The 20,541-nt window shown below is 49.6% G+C and overlaps 1 protein-coding gene across 1 annotated transcript in view; it reads right to left on the bottom strand.

Annotated features, from left to right (window-relative positions):
• LOC106504931 (uncharacterized) overlaps positions 1–20,541 on the bottom strand; it is a 275,815-nt gene that overhangs the window by 33,403 nt on the left and 221,871 nt on the right. Inside the window, exons 3-4 of the mRNA XM_084978385.1 lie at positions 4,357–4,497; positions 3,517–3,720 (exon numbers count right to left, since the gene is read on the bottom strand). The gene's annotated coding sequence lies outside the window, so the exon portion shown is untranslated. The remainder of the gene's footprint in view (positions 1–3,516; positions 3,721–4,356; positions 4,498–20,541) is intronic.

Genomic DNA, 20,541 nt, shown 5'->3' with positions numbered 1-20,541 from the left:
TTCCCCTGCACAGAGACTGGCCTTGGTCCGGGGCTGTGGCATAGAAGCCACTCCAGTGGGGGTGTGGTGGGACAGAAACCCCAGGCCTTGGAGTCAGGTAGACCCTACAGCTGGTCCCAGCCTGGCTTCTTGTCCCAAATGAGGGAAAAAGGCCCATCTGTGTTGAGAATTACCAACAAGAAGGCAGGTGAAGGACCTGGTCCAGAGTTGGGGTTTCTCAACCAGGACTGATTCTACCCCCAGCGGACATTTGGTGATGCCTGGGGACATTTTGGGTTTTCACTACCGGGTGGGGGGAGGCAGATACTAGTGGCATCTAGTGGGTAGAGACCAAGGATCCTCCGATGCTCAGGGTGGTCCCGCCCCAAAGGCCACCAGTGATGAGGTTGCAAAGCTCTTGTCTAGCTCCCTACTGTTCCTTTTAGTGCCTCTCTCCCACTTTCCCATCATCCTCCCAGATGCAGATGAAAAGCAATACCCCCCAGGCAGACACAGCCACCCCATGGCATAGCCTCTAGATTAGAGACATTAACCCCCATCCCATTCTCCCCGCTGCCTTCCGCATCATGATTAAAATGACTAGTTTTTCAGGAGCTGGCACATTCCGGCTCCAGGCTATTTATTTTCCTCCTTATGAATTTTTCCTTTGGCCACACCCATGCATGGAATGTGGAAGTTCAGCCAGGGATCGAACCTGAGCCATAGCAGTGACAACCCTGGATCCTAACCCACTGAGCCATGACCCCTGTCATCTCTTCCCCCTTCTTTTGCTGCCTCCTCCCTCCCAAGCTCAAGGTTGGCCAATTACTGACCCCAGAGCATGTGTGTCTCCCCAGCAAGCATTCCCAGAGACCTTTAAGGGATGTCACATTTACAAACCAGCTAGTACAAGGGGGTGCTCTGATAGCGTCAGTCGGCTTGGCAGGTGGTTGTTTTTTGTTTGTTTGTTTGTCTTTTTTTTTTTTTTAGGGCCTCACCTGCAGCATGTGGAAGTTCCCAGGTGAGGGATCGAATCAGAGCTACAGCTGCCAATCTACACCACAGCCACAGCCACATGGGATCCAAGCCCTACACCACAGCTCACGGCAACGCCGGATTCTTAACCCACTGATTGAGCCCAGGGATCGAACCCTCATCCTCATGGATCCTAGTTGGGTTCATTAGCACTGAGCCACGACAAGAACTCATGGCAGTTTGGGTTTGAGCCCCTCCTGTCCATCATCCCCCTCTGTGCGCACAGTGGGACCAAAAGGTCCTGCCTTGTGCTGAGCAGGCATCCTCCAGCTGGTGCCCCCCTCCAGCCCAAACACACACAAACCCGTAAGAGAGGAACGTGCAAACAAAGACCCCTCTTCATGATTCTTCATCCACACATAAGTATCTATGTACACCTATGAACCCAGCCTATGTTATCCACAGACCCATGCAGGGACAAAAGGAAAAAAATGAAGCATCCCAGAAGGTGCCAGAAGAAGCCTGGCTATTGGCTGTGGGGCCCCTGGGGCTGATTATTTGCCCATTCTGCCTGCAGGACACAGAACTGGTGCTCAAAGGCTGACTTGACCCCAGCTCCCTCCATCCAATCTCCTCCAGGCTATTTGCCGCACAGCCTCCATTCATTGGTCATAATCTCTGCCTCAAAATCAAGCAAATGTGGTGATGGCCCCTGATTATTATCAGCTCAACATTTTGCAGTTTAAGACCTCCCAGCCCATGTTCAAGGGCTGACACCACGGAGCAGTTGAAGGGAGGGAACCAGGGAGAGGATGGTGGCACAGGACCATTCCAACCAAGGACAGAGGCCATCTCCTCCCCTTTCTCCGGAGCCTGTGTGGAAAGTAATATAACGTCTTTTCTATCAAGGGAAATCTTGGCTAATCCACTGTGCTCCAGTTTCAGCTGAAACCGCCTCCTGCGACGCCCTCCTCTTTCCCTCTTCTCCCAGCAACAGTTTGTTTCAATTGGCCAACGGGAAGAATGTGCGCCCTGACCTGACCAATGGGAAGGAGACAGGAACGTCGCCTGCGTTAGGGATAAATAGGGAGGGTCTTTTCTTCTTTGCACGCCCTTAGAGATAAATAAGAAAGGTCTTTTCTTCTTTGCACGCCCTTTTTGAGCACCCGCGCCCTTCAGCAGAAGTAAAGAGCCTTGTTGAGATCTCCCCTTGTCCATGTGTCTCACTTTCTGACACTGACAACCTGAGCCAGAGTCATTTTATTTTCCCAACACCTGTTACCCGCTTAGGAGCACAGAGTCTCTCTTTGAGGTTCCAGGAGCCCAGCCTCCTTAGGCTTCAGTGCAAAACAGGGCCCCAAAGCCCCAAAGAAACAGGAAATTTTATTCCCAAAGTACTGACCAAAGTACTAACCAAAGAAGTCCCTGAGATGAAACTATTACTCCTTGACCTTTCATTTCACACACGCTTTCCAGCAACTAGGTTTTTTGGTTTTTTTTTTTTTTTTTTTTTTTTCAGAGCCTCCTGGAAACAAACCAACCCATGAAAGGGCCTCAAGTTCAACTCCACTCCCACGCTCTCCTGAGATGGAAAGTGGAGGGGAGAGGCAGCTTTCTCCTGAAGGCTCTTCTCTCACCTGCTGTTGCCTCTCCAGCAACCTTCAACTTGACCTTGGAGCCCAAGTTGTCTGTGGTGGTATGAGGAGGGGTCTCCCAGAAAGCTGTGGAGCCAGCCTGGGGGTCAGGGAAGGCTTTCTGGAAGAAGTGATCTCTGAGGAGACCAGTTCTAGGGTTGACAGGGAACTGGGGGAGGAGAAATGTCACCTGAGGAAAGAGCATGCATATAGGCGACAGGGCCCGAAACAGCGGGGTGGGGCTGAGATTCCTAAGGGCTTAGGATGTAACACAGAGGGAGGCCGTAGACCGACCAGAAGGGATCTGGGGAGACGGGGGCTGGAGTGCAGAGCACAGAGGACCATACCCACACCTTTATTTTTTTAATTTAATTTTATATTTTTTTTTTTTTGGTCTTTTTGTTGTTGTTGTTGCTATTTCTTGGGCCGCTCCCGTGGCATATGGAGGTTCCCAGGCTAGGGGTTGAATCGGAGCTGTAGCCACCGGCCTACTCCAGAGCCACAGCAACGCTGGATCCGAGCCGCGTCTGCAACCTACACCACAGCTCACGGCAACGCCGGATCGTTAACCCACTGAGCAAGGTCAGGGACCGAACCCGCAACCTCATGGTTCCTAGTCGGATTCGTTAACCACTGCACCACGACGGGAACTCCCCTACCCACACCTTTAGACTCAATCCCACAGGCATGCAGAGGCCCTGAGGGTTTTAAATTTGGGAATAAAAGGATCTGATGCACATTGAAGCTGGGTCACTCGGGTGGCTGTTGGTGGGGGAAGGAGGTGTAGGGAGAGACATGAAACACTGCTTTGTTTTAAAATGAAATTTGAAAGTCTCTGAAATTTATTGGCAATACATAGGGCTGGTGTCTGTGAAACACAGTCCACAAATTTAGGTGTACATAAGAAATACATCTTTTTATGACTCACCTTAATTTCTCTTTCAAGCTCCCGATGGGACCAGGTTGCTTGAGAACTTTCAGCACCATCTTTTTGAGAGATTCCCTTGAGAAGATTGTGCTAAGGTTCAAGGAGCCCTTGGCGGGGGCGGGGGGGGGGTGTCAGGGGCACGGGCAGATCCTCTCTCTATTCCAGTTACTTCTGTATCCTATAGTCCTGGCCAGCACGGGTGGTCTGTGTGTTCAGGGAGAAAAGGAAGCAGAGAGATTAAAAGAGGAGAAACCATAGTTAAGACCCAAAGCGGTTTCGTTCCCCATGTTGTTGTTGTTGTTGTTTTGTTTTGCTTTTTTGCTTTTTTTAGGGCTGCACCCAAGGCATATGGACGTTCTCAGGCTAGGGGTCGAATGGGAGCTACACCTGCCGGCCCTCACCACAGCCACTGCAACACGGGATCTGAGCCGAGTCTGCACTCTACACCACAGCTCAAGGCAATGCCGGATCCTTAACCCACTGAGCAAGGCCAGGGATCGAACCCTCATCCTCACAGACACTAGTGGGATTCATTTCCTCAGCGCCATGACAGGAACTCCCCACAATGTTGTTTTTTAAATTAAATAAATATACATATCTGAGGAGGTGACACCAGTATGTTAGGTAAGAAGTTATGAAAACCTGATCTAGGGGACAGAGAAGAGGAATAGAAGAAGGAGATTAAAGAAAAATGTAAGGAGTAAAATAAGAGCTGGTTTCTGACGGCAGGTGAAGCGTTAAGGAGAGGGTTTGGGGCCCCTGGACCAGGCAAACAGCAAAGGCACCAACCGAGCTAGAAAGCACAGTGGGAGCAGGAATGGGGGTGGAGGACAGGATTACCTGGGGACAATTGAGCTCCAGAGTCCTAGGGATCACTGGCCAAGATGGCATCCTGGCCACTAGGCTGCCTGATTCAGCCAGTTCTGAAGTCCCACATTCACTTGTCTTATGTCTTGCTCAGGTTCTGCCACCTCCGTGCCCCTGCAAAATTTGTATTTATTCTTCTACAGACTCAATCACATCACCTTCTTTCAATGTTTCGTGCACAATTATACATTTTCCCTTTGTACACGGATTATTCTCTAGGTCCCCCCATGGCGAAGCTGCCCTATCGTCTGGGCACTGGAGGAGGCACACCCCTGTGAGACCAGGGGGCAGAGCTGGCTGGCTTCGATGCCAGCTGTAAGATCTTAAGCAGGTCACAAGCTTTCTTAGGATCTGCTCCCTGATTTGTAAAACAGGGACCGTGATACATCCTCTGACCTACAACCAGGGGTGCTATGGGGATCCAATGATACAATGTATGGAAAAGTATTCTTTAAAGAGGATACATTGTTCTCATGTAAATGATTAAGTCACCTCTGCATGACACTTCCTGTGCCTATCTGTCCCATCTTTCTTTCACTCTGCAAATTTCCTCGCCCTGTAAACCTGATCTGAGAAACCCACCTCAGGAAGAGCCTGTGTGCGGGGGAGCTGGTGGAGCCGCAGAGGGTGGGCGTGAGGAAGGGGACTGGGTGATGTGCACTGGGACCTGGGAAGTCAGAGACAGGTGTCGGGACCTGGTCATCAGAGCCAGAGGCCCCAGGCTCCAGACCGAGATGCTGCAGAAGGCATTTTTTTTTCCCCCTTTTTCACTCTTGGCCATCTGGTAGAAATGGCACCTGCTTATCCCCACTCCAAGCCCAACAAAATATAGCTTTCATCATTTGATAGTGTACATGTACAGCCCATGCAGAGGCACAAAAATCAATGTGCATTGATTCCTAAGCTAGGAATTCATAAACTTCTTTAAGGTCATGAATTGATTTTTCACTTTTGGTTAAAAAAAAAGAGAGAGAGAGAAAGAGAGAGACTCCAGACCTTTCTGTTCATTTCTGCTGCCTTTCTTATCGCCGGGGACACACAGTCCTGCACATGTGCCCTCACTCACCTGTGAGCCTGGCCACCCGTTCCTCCTTGGCGTCACCAGAAGGGAGAAGCACTTAGAGACAGAGAGGGAGGGAGACACTTAAACACCCTCCTGCAACATCAAAGCTTCATTGCACTGGTCTGACGCCCTGGATGAGTCCAATAATGGAGCAGGTGGATCTGAAGGAAGACACCATGAAATGGGCACGAGGTTGGAGCAGACTCATGAGGCTTTGCCAAATCTGAGCCAGGCAGTGAGGAGGGAGGGGCTCACACAGATGCTCCACCCCCACTTGGCAGAGTGGGACAGACACCTGGGCTAGTGTCCTGAGGTGAACACCATTTATGTTACCAGGGAAACCTCCTCATCACCTGAACCTCATTTTACCCACACCTGAAAAGATGGAAAAAAAAAAAAAATCTGGAGTTCCCCTCATGGCTCAGCAGAAATGAATCTGACTAGCATCCTTGTAGATACAGGTTCGATCCCTGGCTTTACTCAGTGGGTTAAGGATCTGGCATTGCCGTAAGCTGTGGGGTAGGTCACAGAAGAGACTCAGATCCTGAGTTTCTGTGGCTGTGGTGTAGACCGGAAGCTACAGCTCCCATTCAACTCCTAGCCTGGGAATCTCCATATGCTGCAGATGTAGCCCTAAAAAGACAAAAAAAAAAAAAAAAAAAAAAAATTTTTTTTTTAAATCTGCCTCATGAAGCAGTAGAGACCAAACATGATGATAAATGGAAAGGCACAGTTTAGGCAGTAAGTGTTAGACAAGATAGCCCAGTGCAACTTGGATTTAGAATCAAAACATTTTAAAGACATGCAGTCACTGTAGATTTGTTCCTTCCTTCTTTCCTTTTTAAAAAATCTTATTTCATTGTGGCAAGAGCACTTAACCTAAGCTCTCCCCACTTACAGATGTTTAAGGGCACGATGTCACCTTCAGGCAGATCTCTAGAATTTACCTGGCACAACTGAAACATTCTATCTTCTGAACAGCAACCCATTCCCCCCTCCCCGCCAGCCCCAGGCAGCCACATCCAGTGTGTGCTTCTCTGAGATAGTCTATTTTAGGTACCTCATGTAAGTGAAATCTGAGAACTATTATATGATCCCACAACCTCAGTTCTGGGCATTGATCCAAAAGAACTGAGGTTGGCATCTTGAAGAGATACCCACACCTCCCACGTTTACTATAGCCCTTTAACTGAGGAATAAAGAAGTGGAATACTATTCAGCCTTTAAAAAGAAAATCATCCTGCCATATGGGATGGCCTGGGTGACCTAGGAGGATGTCATGTTGAGTGAAATAAGCCAGTCGTGGAAGGACAACTCTTTTTTTTTCCCCTCAAGTCACACTGAGACTGTCAAGCGTCATTTCTGGCACCAAGAACCACAGGGGTCACATCCCAGCCTGACTGCTTGTAAGCTGTGACCTGGTTGCCTTCCCTCCCTGAGCCCCGAGTGACATCACCCTAAGACGGGGCTGTAACAACACACCCCATTTCATTGGTGGGAGAACAAAACGGGACAGCGCATGAGGCTGCACGTTTGGAGCACACACGGGGCCTGGCTGGAATGGTCATCGGGACTCAGAAGATCCCAGTCCTGCCAGCTGGAGGGCCTTTGTGGGCCTCGGAGCTTTGGAGCCAGGCCGTCCTAGGGACGGTAGCCAGGCCCAGGCCGTGCTGGCTCGCAGGCCTGCCCAGCCTGCTTTCCCCAGCACGGCCAGCTTCCCCGCAGCCGTGGCAGGTGGTCCTCCTGCTCCACGAGAACCAGGGGGACTGAGTCCTGGTCTCAGCTGCACGGGGTCACGTGACTTTGCAGTGCCAGGCTGCTCAATTAGCAGCAAATCAAGACATTCAGATGGTGCCTCGCACACCAGGCCAGCCAGGCCCCTCCTCCTACTGAGGCAGGCCTATGTGGGCTGCTAGCTCGCTGTCAGCCTCCCATGCCTCTTTGCTGCATGCCAGCCTCTCCTCGGAGTCCTCCAAGTCCTTCGTCCCCTCTGGCCATGATCCTGAGGGCTGTTAGCGCTTGTCACCAGCTCAGCTCAACTGGGCCTGCCCACAGGCCCCCTCTCTTCTAGCAGGGACCCTGCTGGGAGGTGACCTGTCTCCAGGACCCCGGGCCCTGCCTCCTAGCCTGGAGCTACGCCCTAGGACCCTCTCCCCTGCCCTGCCTGCGCTCCCCCAAGGCTCACAGCGGGCTTTGGCAGCTATGCTCCTGTGAAGAGCATGGGATGTAACATGCTGTAGGCAAGACTTGAACCCAGAGTGTCTTGATTATGACTCTGGCAGAGCGAGTACAGCAGGTGAATGGCCAGCATCCTGGGTAGCAGGTAAGCCATGCTCCAGCCAACCAGCTGATGTATGAGGGACACAGGGAGACTGCTGACCATGTGTGTGCCAGGAGCGCATCAGTTTTCAGAGCAAAGGCTTGGGCGGCTCTCCTTCCATTCCGCACATCCTGAAGCCATTCCTTTAGCATTTCCTTTTCATCTGACATGAGAATGCTAGGAACGAGGAAGGGGGAGGAGGAGGGGGGAGCACACGGGGCAGGAGAGAAGGACCAAGGAACGCCTCACCCCTGGTCCTGTGACCTGGGACCCCCTCAGGACCCTGCTCTAGGCCACGTGAGGGAAACGAGGCATAGCAAGGCAGTGCTCCTGGGAGGCTGGAGTCCAGCAGGGGAGGCAAGGCTCATGCCCAAGAAAGGGAGCTAGTGCAGAGAGGCTGCATCCAGGTGTAAGGGGTGGGGAAGACGGGTCCTAAGGCCAAGGGGTTTCAGCGAAGGACAAGCATCACGGGCAGAGGCCTTCCTCTGAAAAAAAGACCAGGCTTAATCCCAAATTGCCTCTTCCTGGGGTTGCCTTCCAAAAGAGGGGTGCTTTGGGACTATGAACTTCATTGACATTAAGTCTTTGGGACACATGATTGGGAAGGTGAAAAACAGATAGCCATCCATGCCTGGGGAAACGGGGTCACCCACACAGTGACTGTCTCCTTGGAGGGTCACAATGACTTCAGCAAAGCCATGCCTCTCCCTCCTCCTGGGTCTTCCCACCCATCCTCAGAGAGACTGGACAGCACCTGGCATCCATACTGGGGTCTGGCCACTCCCTCTGCCGGGCGTCATGGGGTCCCCCGTCCTCCCAGTAAAGGCAGGAGTCTTCGGGAGCTGGTGCTTCTTAGTAGTTGGAGTGGGGAACTCCTCTGGGGAAGCCCTCTGGGGATGAGGGCTTCCATGACACCCTTCTATGACATTCTGTTATCTCTTCTCTCTTATCACTTCAGCATCCAGCACAGAGCCTGCTGGGGCTGCTTCCCAGGTCTGTCTTCTCTGTTAGCTCCCAGCAAATGTCCCCAGAGATGTGATTCTTCAAAAGGCAATTCAGGTTCAACTTGAGGCTAGTAAGATGCTAACCTGGATCCCTTCTTACCCTGAAGCCAGGGCGATCCCGGCACCAGCTGTGGCTATGGGCAGTGCCTGGGCAGCGTGGAACACCTGGTTGGCAATGGGATGGGATGAAAAAAGGACCAGGACCTACAATAGTCTGGGCACACAGGAGAGAGTTGGAAAGTCGTTTGTCTTTCTTTTTTTCTTTTTTTCTTTTTTTTGGTCTTTTTAGGGCCACACCCATGGCATATGGAGGTTCCCAGGCTAGGGGTCAAATGGGAGTTGTAGCTTCCAGCCTACCCAACAGCCACAACAATGTCGGATCTGAGCCACATCTTTAACATACACCACAGCTCATGCCAATGCTGGATCCTTAACCCACTGAGCGAGGCCAGGGATAGAAACTGTGTCCTCATGGATACCAGTCAGGTTTGTTATTGCTGTGCCACAAAGGGAACTCCAGACTGTCTCTGTTTTTATAAATAATTTCTCATGATTCACTGTCTCCCAAACAAGAAACACCCATGGGAGATGGGGGTCACCTGCAGAATTACTGCTTCCTTTGAGGGTCAGATTTTGGCCAGTTCCCCATCCTGGGTCTCACATTGAGAGCAGCCAATCTAAGCAGAGGACATGACCTGTTTTAACCTGGACAGTGTGGAGCATTCTGTGGACCAAGTTGTGATGGCTCAGTGTCACAAAGGCAGGGGTGGACCCCATGGGAACAGGACCCCCTGCCTTGCCCTCGGGGTGGGTGGGGGGAGGGCTATCAGGTGGGAAGAAACGCCCAGGATGGAGTCATCTCCCGGCAGCCAACCACAACTTCCTGCCTTTCTCCTTGCCCTGCTGGCTTCTGGAGTTTCTCCAAAGTCAGCAGCAGGCACCAGTGGCTAATTGCTTCGAAATAGCTAGTCTCCATTTCAGGGTGCTGCTTGCTTTTGCTTTGGAAGCTGGCAAATGAATCCTCCTAGGGATTATAATAACCCTGATCTGGCTGTGTTCCCTGGAATCTTGGCCTCTTTCCCTGGCACTCATCCCAAAAGGGATGGAAATCTCTTAGTATTTATCCCCTTGAAGGTTCCCCGTGCCTGCCTGGCTCCCAGCCACTCTGCACACAGACGGCCGCTTCCCCCCTTTCTCCCCAAGCAGATCCTACCCTGGTGCTCCCCGCACCTATCACCCCCAGGTCGCTGCCTTCCTCCAGGAGCTGCCACCTGCTCTCTTCCCTCCCCGCACCTCTCTGTCCACATTCTCATCCCACTGAGGCAGATCTACTTTTTTCCTACAGGATTTTTTCCCACCCATGAGCCTAAGATACCAAGGGAAGAACCAGGATGCTTCCTCCCATTGAAACAATGAGCAGACGGAGAGACTGCTTCCCTGGAAAGCTGACTGTCATCAGTCCTTCCTCCTAACAAACACCAGGACTGAGATCAGGCAATGCAGGGGCATCTTAGTTCTGCACCTGAGAACAGTGATGTGAACAGGTTGGTAGTAACAGAGCTGGGGCACAGAGGAGAGAGCAGGTAACACAACTCACCTGTCCTGTGATGCTTCCGATGGTGGTTCTGTGTATCCATCCCCTCCCACCTCCACTGCCCACTCGCCTGAGCTCTGCAGAGATAGGAACCAGATCTTCTCATTCTTTGCAGCTTCTACCAGCCACTCCTTCACCAAGGATGACAGCAGGAGGAGGGAGCCCCTAGCATGGCCTGGCATGGATTAAAAGCTCAGTAGAGTACAGTGGATGAATGGCCTGTTTGTAGGCTGTTAGCAGAGCCCTTTCACTAGGGTTGAATTTTAGCATAAGTGAGCCCTGCATGGAGATGACAATTTCGAATGTGAGGCTGACCGGTAGCGATCGATGATGCCACACAGGACATTTTTTTCTGTACGGCTACATTTGTGACATATGGAAGTTCCCAGGCCAGGAGGTGAATCAGAGCTGCAGCTGCAGCCTATACCACAGCCACAGCAACACTGGATGTGAGACACATCTGGGACCTAGGCTGCAGCTTGCAGCAATGCTGGATCCTTAACCCACTGAGCAAGGCCATGGATCAAACCCGCATCCTCACCAAGACAACATCAGGTCCTTAATTGCTGAACCACAACAGAAACTCCAGCATTTTTTTTTTTTTTAGGGCCATGTATATTTTAATTTCTTTGTATTTTACTTGCCAAAACGTTGTCTTTCAATTTGAGCAATATTTCCGATTTTTTTTAAAATTATAGATGATTTAAATGTTGTGCCAATTTCTGCTATACGGCAACGTGACCCAGTCATACACACATATGCATTCCCTTTCTTAGATTATCTTCCAGCATGTTCTATCCCAGGAGATTGGATACAGTTCCCTCTGCTATAGAGTAGGACCTCATTGTCCATCCATCTAAATATAATAGTCTGTATCTACTAACCCCAAACTTCCCATCCATTTCACTCCCTCCTCCCGCCCACGTAGCAACCACAAGTCTGTTTTCTGTGCCACATGGGACATTTTTATTTCACTCCATCTTTGGCCATTAATCCCAGTGGGAACAGGGTGAGAGGGTTTGTAGCTGGATCCCAGCAGTGCCATCATTACTGCGGGAGAAAACACCAAGAGTGGATTGGGGGTGTACCTTTACCAAAGCATGGTTGACTTAAGTCAACCTACAAGTCCACTCTACAAGTGCTACGCAAGGTTCGGGAAGATTCTCGGCTGCTTGCCTCGAGGGGCACTTACTCTAAACAGATACCCCCTCCCTTTGCAAATCCATGCAGACCCACAGTTACACACCAGCCCCAGGGGTGGGTGGGGACTGTCCCTTCCCCTTGCTTGTTCTTAGATCCCTCCCCTCTGTAGCCCAGGCCGGCTGCCTCCCTGAAAACAATGCAGTGACATTGTCTTTGGGTGGCTTTTCCCAGCCAGGACTGGCTCCAGGGCAATTCAGATGCAATCATAGTAAACAAACAGGGCAATTAAAGCAGCATATAATAGATCAGATGAAATCTTTATATGGCTGAACAATCCAATAAGAGGCATTTTAACCAGAGAAGTGGGGAGGGGCAACTTCGAGAGAGTGTGTTTGGAAAACAAAACGGTTTTCATGCAGCCACTGTGAATCACCCCCCAACACTCCCCAACACACACACACACACCCACACCCACACCCCCACCCTAACTCAGAGCAAATTCGTGGGAGCTGGACTGATTTACCCTGTGCGATAGCTTGCAGAGGCTGTCAGAAAACAGCAGTACACACGCCAGAGCTTGAAATTTAATCAGAAGTTGTTTGGTTGAGAGTTTCTGCTGTGGCTCAGCAGTAACAAACCCAACTAGTGTCCCTGAGGACATGGGTTCAATTCTTGGCCCCGCTCAATGAGTTAGGAGCCGTGGTGTAGGTTGCAACAAGGCACGGATTCCGAGGTGCTGTGGCTGTGGCGTAGGCCAGCAGCTACAGCTCTGATTCAACCCCTAGCCTGGGAACCTCCATATGCCACAGGAGCAGCCCTAAAAAAAAAAAAAAAAAAAAAAAAAGAGGTTTGGTCAAGTTCGACACTTAATCAGACAGCATAAGGCAAGAGGAAAGTGGATGTCAGTTGGTTGGTTTTCTTTAGACCCTGGAAAATCCCCATGGGGCTGGAAGAGGGCTGAGCTCCCAGAAGAAGGTGCTGCTGGTAGAGAGGGAAACTCCCCTTCCCAACATCTCCCTAGGGAGGGACTGCAGGGCAAGAAAACACACCAGCTTTCCGGCCAAAGAAATAAGAATTGCAGGAATTCCCTTTGGGGCTCAGTGGTTAACAAACCCGCCTAGGATCCATGAGGATGTGGGTTCGATCCCTGGCCTCACTCAGTGGGTTAAGGATCCAGCGTTGCTGTGAGCTGTGGTATAGGTTGCAGATGCTCTCGGATCTGGCGTTGCTGTGGCTCTGGCGTAGGCCAGTGGCTGTAGCTCTGATTAGACCCCTAGCCTGGAAACCTCCCTATGCCCCAGGTTGCGGCCCTAAAATAACAACAACCAAAAAAAGAATTGTAGAAGAACCTGCCATCTACTAGCCTGAGCTACCTGAACCCCTGCAAGCCTTCCCCCATCTGTTAAAGGGAATGGAAACATCTACTTCATTTATTCAGAGAATTAAATGAAGAAACAGATAAGCAATGTACCACAGCACCTTGCACATAGTAGGTACAAGTAGGTACAAGGGATGTCAGGCCCCTTCCTGTACATTCCCTGCTATTTAGAAAGGTCAAGGTGACCCTCGGCCACTGGAAAGGCTTGCTCACCTTGGTTAGGCTCCCTCTGGCCTCATGTGGGGCCTGCTTTGTGTCTTGGTATCCTTTTTTGGTATCAGAGATGTTAAGGTGAATAAGAGAAAATCCAGAGCTCAAAAAAAGAAGGCTGCAAGATGTGGACAGTGGAAAACTACTCAGCCTTTAGAAAGAATGAAGTAATGCCATTTGTAGCAACATGAATGGATCTAGAGATGATCATAGTAAGTGAAGTCAGAGACAAACACCATATGATACCACTTACATGTGGAATCTAAAATGTGATACAAATGAACTTGTTTACAAAACAGAAAACAGACTGCCAGACAAAGAAAACAAACTTATGGGTACCAATGGGAGAGGGGGAGAGGGGGTAGGGGAGGGATAAATTAGGAGTTTGAAATTAACAGGTACAAAGTACTGTATATAAAATAGATAAACAAGGTCCTACTACATAGCACAGGGAACTATATTCAATATTCTGTAATGAGCCATAATGGAAAAGAATATGAAAAAGAATATGTATAAGTGAGTCACTTTGCTGTACAGCAGAAACTAACATAAGCTTGTAAATCAACTCTACTTCAATTTTAAAAAGCCGCAGACTAATAGAAAAAGCATCTCTCCCCTTACTGCCTGTTCCATCTGTGCCTGAGGCTAACAGGGAATCAGAGGAGGGAGGGATGTATTTGCTAGAGGTCACTGGGAAACTGGCAATAAACAGGGAACCACAGTCGATCCATGAATGAGTCCCACAAACAAATAGAAATTCCCAGAGACACATACTGTATGATATCACTTATACATGGAATCTAAGATATACAACAAACTAGTGAATACTACAACAAAAAAAGAGTCAAGATTCAAAGATACACAGAAAAAACCAGTTGTTACAGTGGGGAGAAGGGAGGAGGAGAATCTAGGAGGAGGGGATTGAGGTACTAACTATTAGATATAAAATAAGTTACAAGGATATATTGCATAACATGGATAATATAGCCAATATTTTATAAAAACTACAAAAGGAGTAAAATCTTTAAAATCGTGCATCACTATGTTATATACCTATAATGTATAGTATCATACATTGACTACACTTCAATTTTTTAAAATCTCAAAAAAGAGATGGAGAAAACATGGACAAACATAGAAATTCTGTGGAATCTAAAATATGACACCAATGACCATATCTACGAAACAAAAACAGACTCACAGACATAGAGAACAGACTTGTTGGTTGCCAAGGGAGAGGAGGGATGGGAGAGGGATGGTTTGGGAGGTTGGGATTGGCAGATGCAAACTATTACAACAAGGTCTTATGGTAGAGCACAGGGAACTATAGTCGATGTCCTGTGATAAACCATAGCGGTAAAGCATACGAAAAAGAATATATGTGTGTGTGTATGTGTATGTGTGACTGAGTCACTTTGCTGTACAGCAGAAATTAAACACAACATTGTAAATCAACTATATTTCTTTTTTATTAAGGATTTTTGTTTTTCCATTATAGTTGGTTTACAGTGGTCTTTCAATTTTCTACTGTACAACAAAGTGACCCAGTCACACACACACACACATATATATAATATAATATATACATTCTTTTTCTCCCATTATCTCCATCATGTTCCATCACAAGTGACTAGATAGAGTTCCCTGTGCTATACAGCAGGATCTCATTGCTTATCCACTCCAAATGCAATAGTTTGCCTCTATTAACCCCAGATTCCCAGTCCATCCCACTCCCTCCCCCTTGGCAACCACAAGTCTATCCTCCAAGTCCATGCATTTCTTTTTTGTGGAAAGGTTCATCTGTGCCATATATTAGATTCCAGACATAAGTGATATCATATGGTATTCATCATTCTCTTTCTGACTTATTTCACTTAGTATGAGAGTCTCTAGTTCCATCCATGTTGCTGCAAATGACATTATTTTATTCTTTTTTAGGGCTGAGTAAAACCATTCTTTTATATGGTTGTGTATATATACCACATCTTCTTAATCCATTCATCTGTGGACATTTAGGTTGTGTAAATCAACTACATTTCAATAATTTTTTTTAGAGAGCCACAGGTATTTTAATCTCAATAGTTTAGAAACGGAAAAACAAACAAACTCCAAGAGGAGGAACACACATGAGAAACAGGATGTGCACGTGGCATAGTGCAAATCCCTAGGAAGCACCTAAAACAGCTCAGGGAGCAGGGGTGAGGTGAGGGGGTGTGTGCCCCCTTCTGCCTCAGCCTCTTTACAGGCCTGCCTCTCAGAGGCAACCCAGCTCCGCCTGGCTTTAGAGTGAGATGAGGGGACCCGGGGCCTTGTGAGGGATGGTTGAGGGATGCATCACAGAGGATGTTCCTCGGTGAGGTGTGAGGGGGGACCCTCCAGCTTGAGAACTTGAATTTGGAGCAAGTAAATGCATGGGTGTTGGCAGCTGGGAGCAAGCTGGCCCCAGTTCTCTGACTGAGCCTTGATCCACCTTCCTCCCTCCCCTCCAAGACCCTCATTTGTAACACCTTGTAATAAATATAAAGAGCAGAAATTTACAAAGAAAGCCAAAGATGACACTTGCGGGGTCAAAATGGTGTGGGAAATAGGCGAGGAACAGAAGGCTTGGAATTCTGCCGAGCTGTTAGTAGCTGATGAGGTGTCCACAAGAAAACCATAAGAGCTGGGCCTGGGCCCGGGGAGGCAGAAGGGGCCTGAGCCAGAGGCTGGCGTGATTTTGGACATGGTCTTTAACGCCCCGCGGGGTGGCAGAGGCGGACCCTAGCAGTCAGCGATCACAGCGGCTGGGCTCTGTTCCCCCCCCCCCCCCCCCCCCGCTGCCTTCTTTGCATCTCCCTTTAGAATCCACTTTGCAGGCTGATGGTGATGCTGTCAGCAAGGTACTTAGCACTTTCAAAAGGAGGAAGCTGTCCCTGAGCCTTCGGGGAAGGCAAATTGCACTGGTTGTTTAGGGACTCCTTGAAAAAAAGATCAACAAGAACAAGAAACAGAGTTTCTTCTGAACCAAGGTGGCCTCTTCTCATCCTAAGTCGCCAGGCACTTGTCTGCTTACCTGCCTGTGCTTCTCAAGGAGAAACAAGGAGAGTCTTTCTGCAGCGATAAAAAGCTATGAAAGATGAACCGTTATTTCTGGAGATGAAGATGGGCATTTGACATCCACGGCAGCATCATTTAGTGCAAGAAATATCTCACCACTGGCTTTATAGGTTCTTGTGGCCATGATAAGCCAGCTGCTGCTCCGGGGACAAATGGTGTGCAGTGCTGGGGCTAAAGGAACAAGCAGGGGGGAGGACCCAGCCTCGGAGGCAGCCAGGGGCTCACCCTCCTCACAGGTGTCACACCTCGGGTGTCTGTCTGACATCGGAACCCGCTTTCAATTAGCTGATGAAATGTGTTGAGTGTTGTTACAGATCGTCTCAAAGCCATTTGCATTTGGCTTCATAATGCATTTTGGCAGGGAGGTGGGGGGAGGGTGGGAGGTGGCTGTGGAGAGATTTGGGTAGGAGAGAGTTGTGAAGATTTATCTTTCTAATTATGCTTTGCTTAGGGCTAATATTAAAATTAGTTTTAATTCCCTGAGCATACAGCAGCTCAGGAGCACGCTGGGCACTGGGGAGGCTGGCCTAGGATTATAAGTTTGTGTAAGCTAGACACGCACAGGGAATGGCAACTCAGGGCTGGGCTGAGACCTCCAAGTGTCCCTCTGGGTCTGGCCACCCCCTAGTTCACCCAAGGAGGACGGGCAGGAGCCATCACACCGCCCTTGACTTGCACCAGCAAATGGCTTCAGAAGGTGAACCACGCAGCTCTTTGTTATTGTGCTGTGGCAAAATAACCCTAGATATGGTAAATAATATGCAATTACTAAATTAATACAGAATGGCAAGTCTCCTTTGCCCCCAGGTCCAAAGATGTGTTATGCTAATGACTTTTGCACCTGCTGAGCATAATTAGCAAGTAACCTGCAAGGCTGTGTAATTATGGGTAAACACAGGGTATTTACCAATAACTTCCTGCCAGGTAAGCACCGGTGAACACTCACAGGTAGCCATTCGAACAAAGTTCAGGTGAAATGAGAACTAGCCTGGACGTGGGCTTAAATTGAGGCTCTAATGAAAACTTTCTTCTAAGACTATAACTTAGTTTGTGAGCAAGCTCTCTGCCAACAGCATGTCCCCTGGCTTTTTAATCAGACCTCGAAGCACAAACACCAAGCCACCCAAGACATCGTGTTCATCTGTGGGAAACAGCTATGTTTAGGGCCCAGGACAGCCCTGTGAGTCTCCTTTCCTGATACTGAGCCAGACCCTTGAGGCTGTGCCCAATCTCTTTATCTGTAAAATGGAGATTAGCCCATTTCCCAGGCTTGTTCTGTCTCCTAACTGAAACAATTAACATGGGAGCAGGGCTAGAAATAGAAAGAGTTTCTCAAGTGTATGTTATTAAAAGTATTATTCCAAACTGGCTGACATTGTGGAGCCCCAGGAATCCTATGGGAACCTGCAGGAGACACAGATACCGTTAAACAAGGAAGAGACCCCCACCCTGATGCCCACTGCTCCAGCCCCAGTGGCGGGATCTAGAAAATCTTCAGTACTAAGAAGGGAAACAAAGGCTGTTCATCCTGCATCTCCCCCACCACGTGCCCCCAGACGCCCCCACCCCGAGACACACACACACACACACACACACACACACACACACACGTGTGTGCGCGCGCGCACGCGCACAATGCCACTCTCTCTCTCTGTCTCTCTCTTTTCTTTTTGTTGCTTTTCAGAGCCTCACCCGCGGCATATGGAAGTTCCCAGGCTGGGGTCAAATCAGAGTTACAGCTGCCCGCCTGCACCACAGCCACAAGAACGCGGGATCCAAGCCACATCTGCAAACTACACCACAGTTTTACAGCAACATGGGATCCCCGACCCACTGAACAAGGCCAGGGATTGAACCTATATCCTCATGGATTCTAGTCAGATTCATTTCCGCTGCTCCACGAAGGGAACTCCCCAGTGTGCCACTAGTGCCAAACTTTCTCGTGCATAAAATATCAGGAGTACCGATCTCAGGCAGAGGAGGAATTGATGCCAGGTCTGAAGACTCCCCAAATACCGTCAAGTATTTAGTATGAACTTCCAGTAAATTTTTGAGGCATTTTAACCACAGCTCCCTCCCAGCCCAATTTATATACTTTGCCTCAATCCTGGCCATAAAGTTTAAGCCTCCCAGTATACGAATGGCGGAGAAGGGTGGGCAGAAAACAGAATGCTGGTTGCCACCTTTGTAGGATGAAACCTCTGTGGCCCCACTGCTGCCATGGGTGATATCTGTGTGCCAGGCCCTGTGTATCCCCCATTCCTCTCACCTCTGACACTGTCACCCCGATGCCTGCCTCCTCCCTCACGCTGATCCCCCAGGTGTCTTTCTACTGGGTAATGAACTTGATCACCAGACTTTCCAGGGTTGTCCCTGCAAGGCCAGCGGCCACATCCACAGTCAGCTCATCATGGTCCGAGAACCGAGGGGAGGGGAAGGACCGGGGGCAAGTTCAACCCAAGCCCTCAGCTTCTCAGGGCTGATGGGACCCCGAAGCAGGTTTGCTTACAATCCACATGCCCAGAATTCACTTGCCACCACGTTTCCTTCCCGGACTAATCCTTGATGAGACGACCCAGGAATGGACACAAAGGAAGTGATTTTCTCCGGCCTGAACTAAAATTGACATTTTGTCTTTGACGTACATTTGCCATGGCATCCTTTACAAATAGGTAAGTAGCTTCTCAGAAATTAACAAGAACTACTTTGATGTTCCCTCGATAGAGTCTCTACTTTTTAATTAATTAATCAATATATTTATATTTACTTTGAATAGCTAATCGATACAGTCACATAATTCAAAGTTCAAAAGATACCAAGGGATACTTGGTGAAGTCATTTCCTCTGATTCCCTATCCACACCAAATGCCTCTCTCTACCATTTTCTCTGGGTAAACTAGAGGATGGAACATTTGGGTGCAAATCTCAGACTCTGGCTCATCCCTTTAGGACCCCAAGAGGGTGTAGAGCCAATATTTTTCTTCTCATTTTGCAAATAGGAAAAGAAAGGCATGGAGGAGCTTAGAAAGGGTTCCCAAGGAGCAGCCAGGCTGGCTCCCTGGAGCTGGGCTGCATGCAGGGGCCACGGCAGGAGCACGCAGGCTGACCGTGGGGCAAAGGAGGTCAAGGTAAGTTAGAGGCAAGGCGTCTGCAGGCAATGCTCAGCTCAAGGCTCTGCAAAGTCTTCGCAAATGGTTGTGAGGAGCTAAGGATCCATTTCATTCAGCAACAACTGTGGGTCCCAACATAAAACTCCAGGCCTGGGAATTCCTGCCACAGTAGGCAAATTACTTTTCATCAGCTGCTTCTATCAGGGGAGGCTGTCCCCCCTGCCCATGTCCCTCCCACATCCCAAAATAGTATACATCCACCCCAAGACAGCCCCCTTCACAAACTCCCACTTCTAGGGATCACCAGTCAGAGCTCCTCTGGGCCCTCTGCATGGTTCAGCCATCTCTGGCGGTGACGTGCTGTCCCCCTGGGAAACCCAGAAATGGCCACCCGGGCAACCCCACCCTGCACCTTCGCCCCTCTGCTCAGCCCTCAGTGCCTTCCCCTCCAGGAGCACAAACTCTAAGCTGTCACATTCCCATCAACCAGATGGGAGACCAGCCACAAACAGCTCACGCCTCTTGCAAGGACAGGGCCTTTGTCACAGGCTAAGCTTTCGAAGAGCTTCCGCGCAGGGTTGGGTGGGGCCCCTCTGTCACTGTGGTCACTGTGGGGGAAAGGGGCCTTTCTGTCACCAGGTTCCGATTGGTTACCCCTCCCTCCTCCTTCAACACCTCCCCTCCTGTCCCTTCTGCTCTGACAGCTTAGCTGCCACTGGCAGGCAGCAGCATGGTGACAGCAGAGTGGCTCCAGCGAGCTGCCTTTCCAGATGTCAGGCTCTGGCTTGCAGGTAGGGGCCCTGTCGGATATTTATGACTTTAATTCCTCAGTAGAGGTTTTTGTTCTGTCACACAGCGACATATGAATTGCTACTCATCTGCTCCCGTGTTTCTATGTCGGTGGCAATTACGGGAGGGCTGCTGGCTTCTCATACGACCCCACCTCGTCAGAATCCCTACACCTTCCAGACTTGGAGAGGCTGAGAGGGATACAAACACCGCGAGAGAGGCTGGCGATGACAGAGCAACAGGGCAGGAGCAGATTCCAGGCCTGGAGGTGGTTGTACACCTGCAGAGAACCGTGCAGAGGGGCCAAATGTTTCCAGGGGCTTCCAGCCGAGGCTTCCTGCTCAGGTCTGGTAGGAGGTCCGAAGGCGGATGGGCAGGAGGGTCTAGGCCCAGCGGTGGGGGATTGCATTTGCTCTGCCCCAAAGCTACTTTGCTTTGTCCACTTGTGACC

The sequence above is a fragment of the Sus scrofa genome, chromosome 9 (genome assembly GCF_054392235.1).
Source record: "Sus scrofa isolate SSC_HxYL_T2T_F1_AM1 chromosome 9, Sscrofa_HxYL_maternal_Yorkshire_Landrace_v2.0, whole genome shotgun sequence".
NCBI classification, from domain to species: domain Eukaryota; kingdom Metazoa; phylum Chordata; class Mammalia; order Artiodactyla; family Suidae; genus Sus; species Sus scrofa.
The sequence above is the reverse complement of the archived record's forward strand: the minus strand, read 5'-3'. Positions and strand labels throughout refer to the sequence as shown.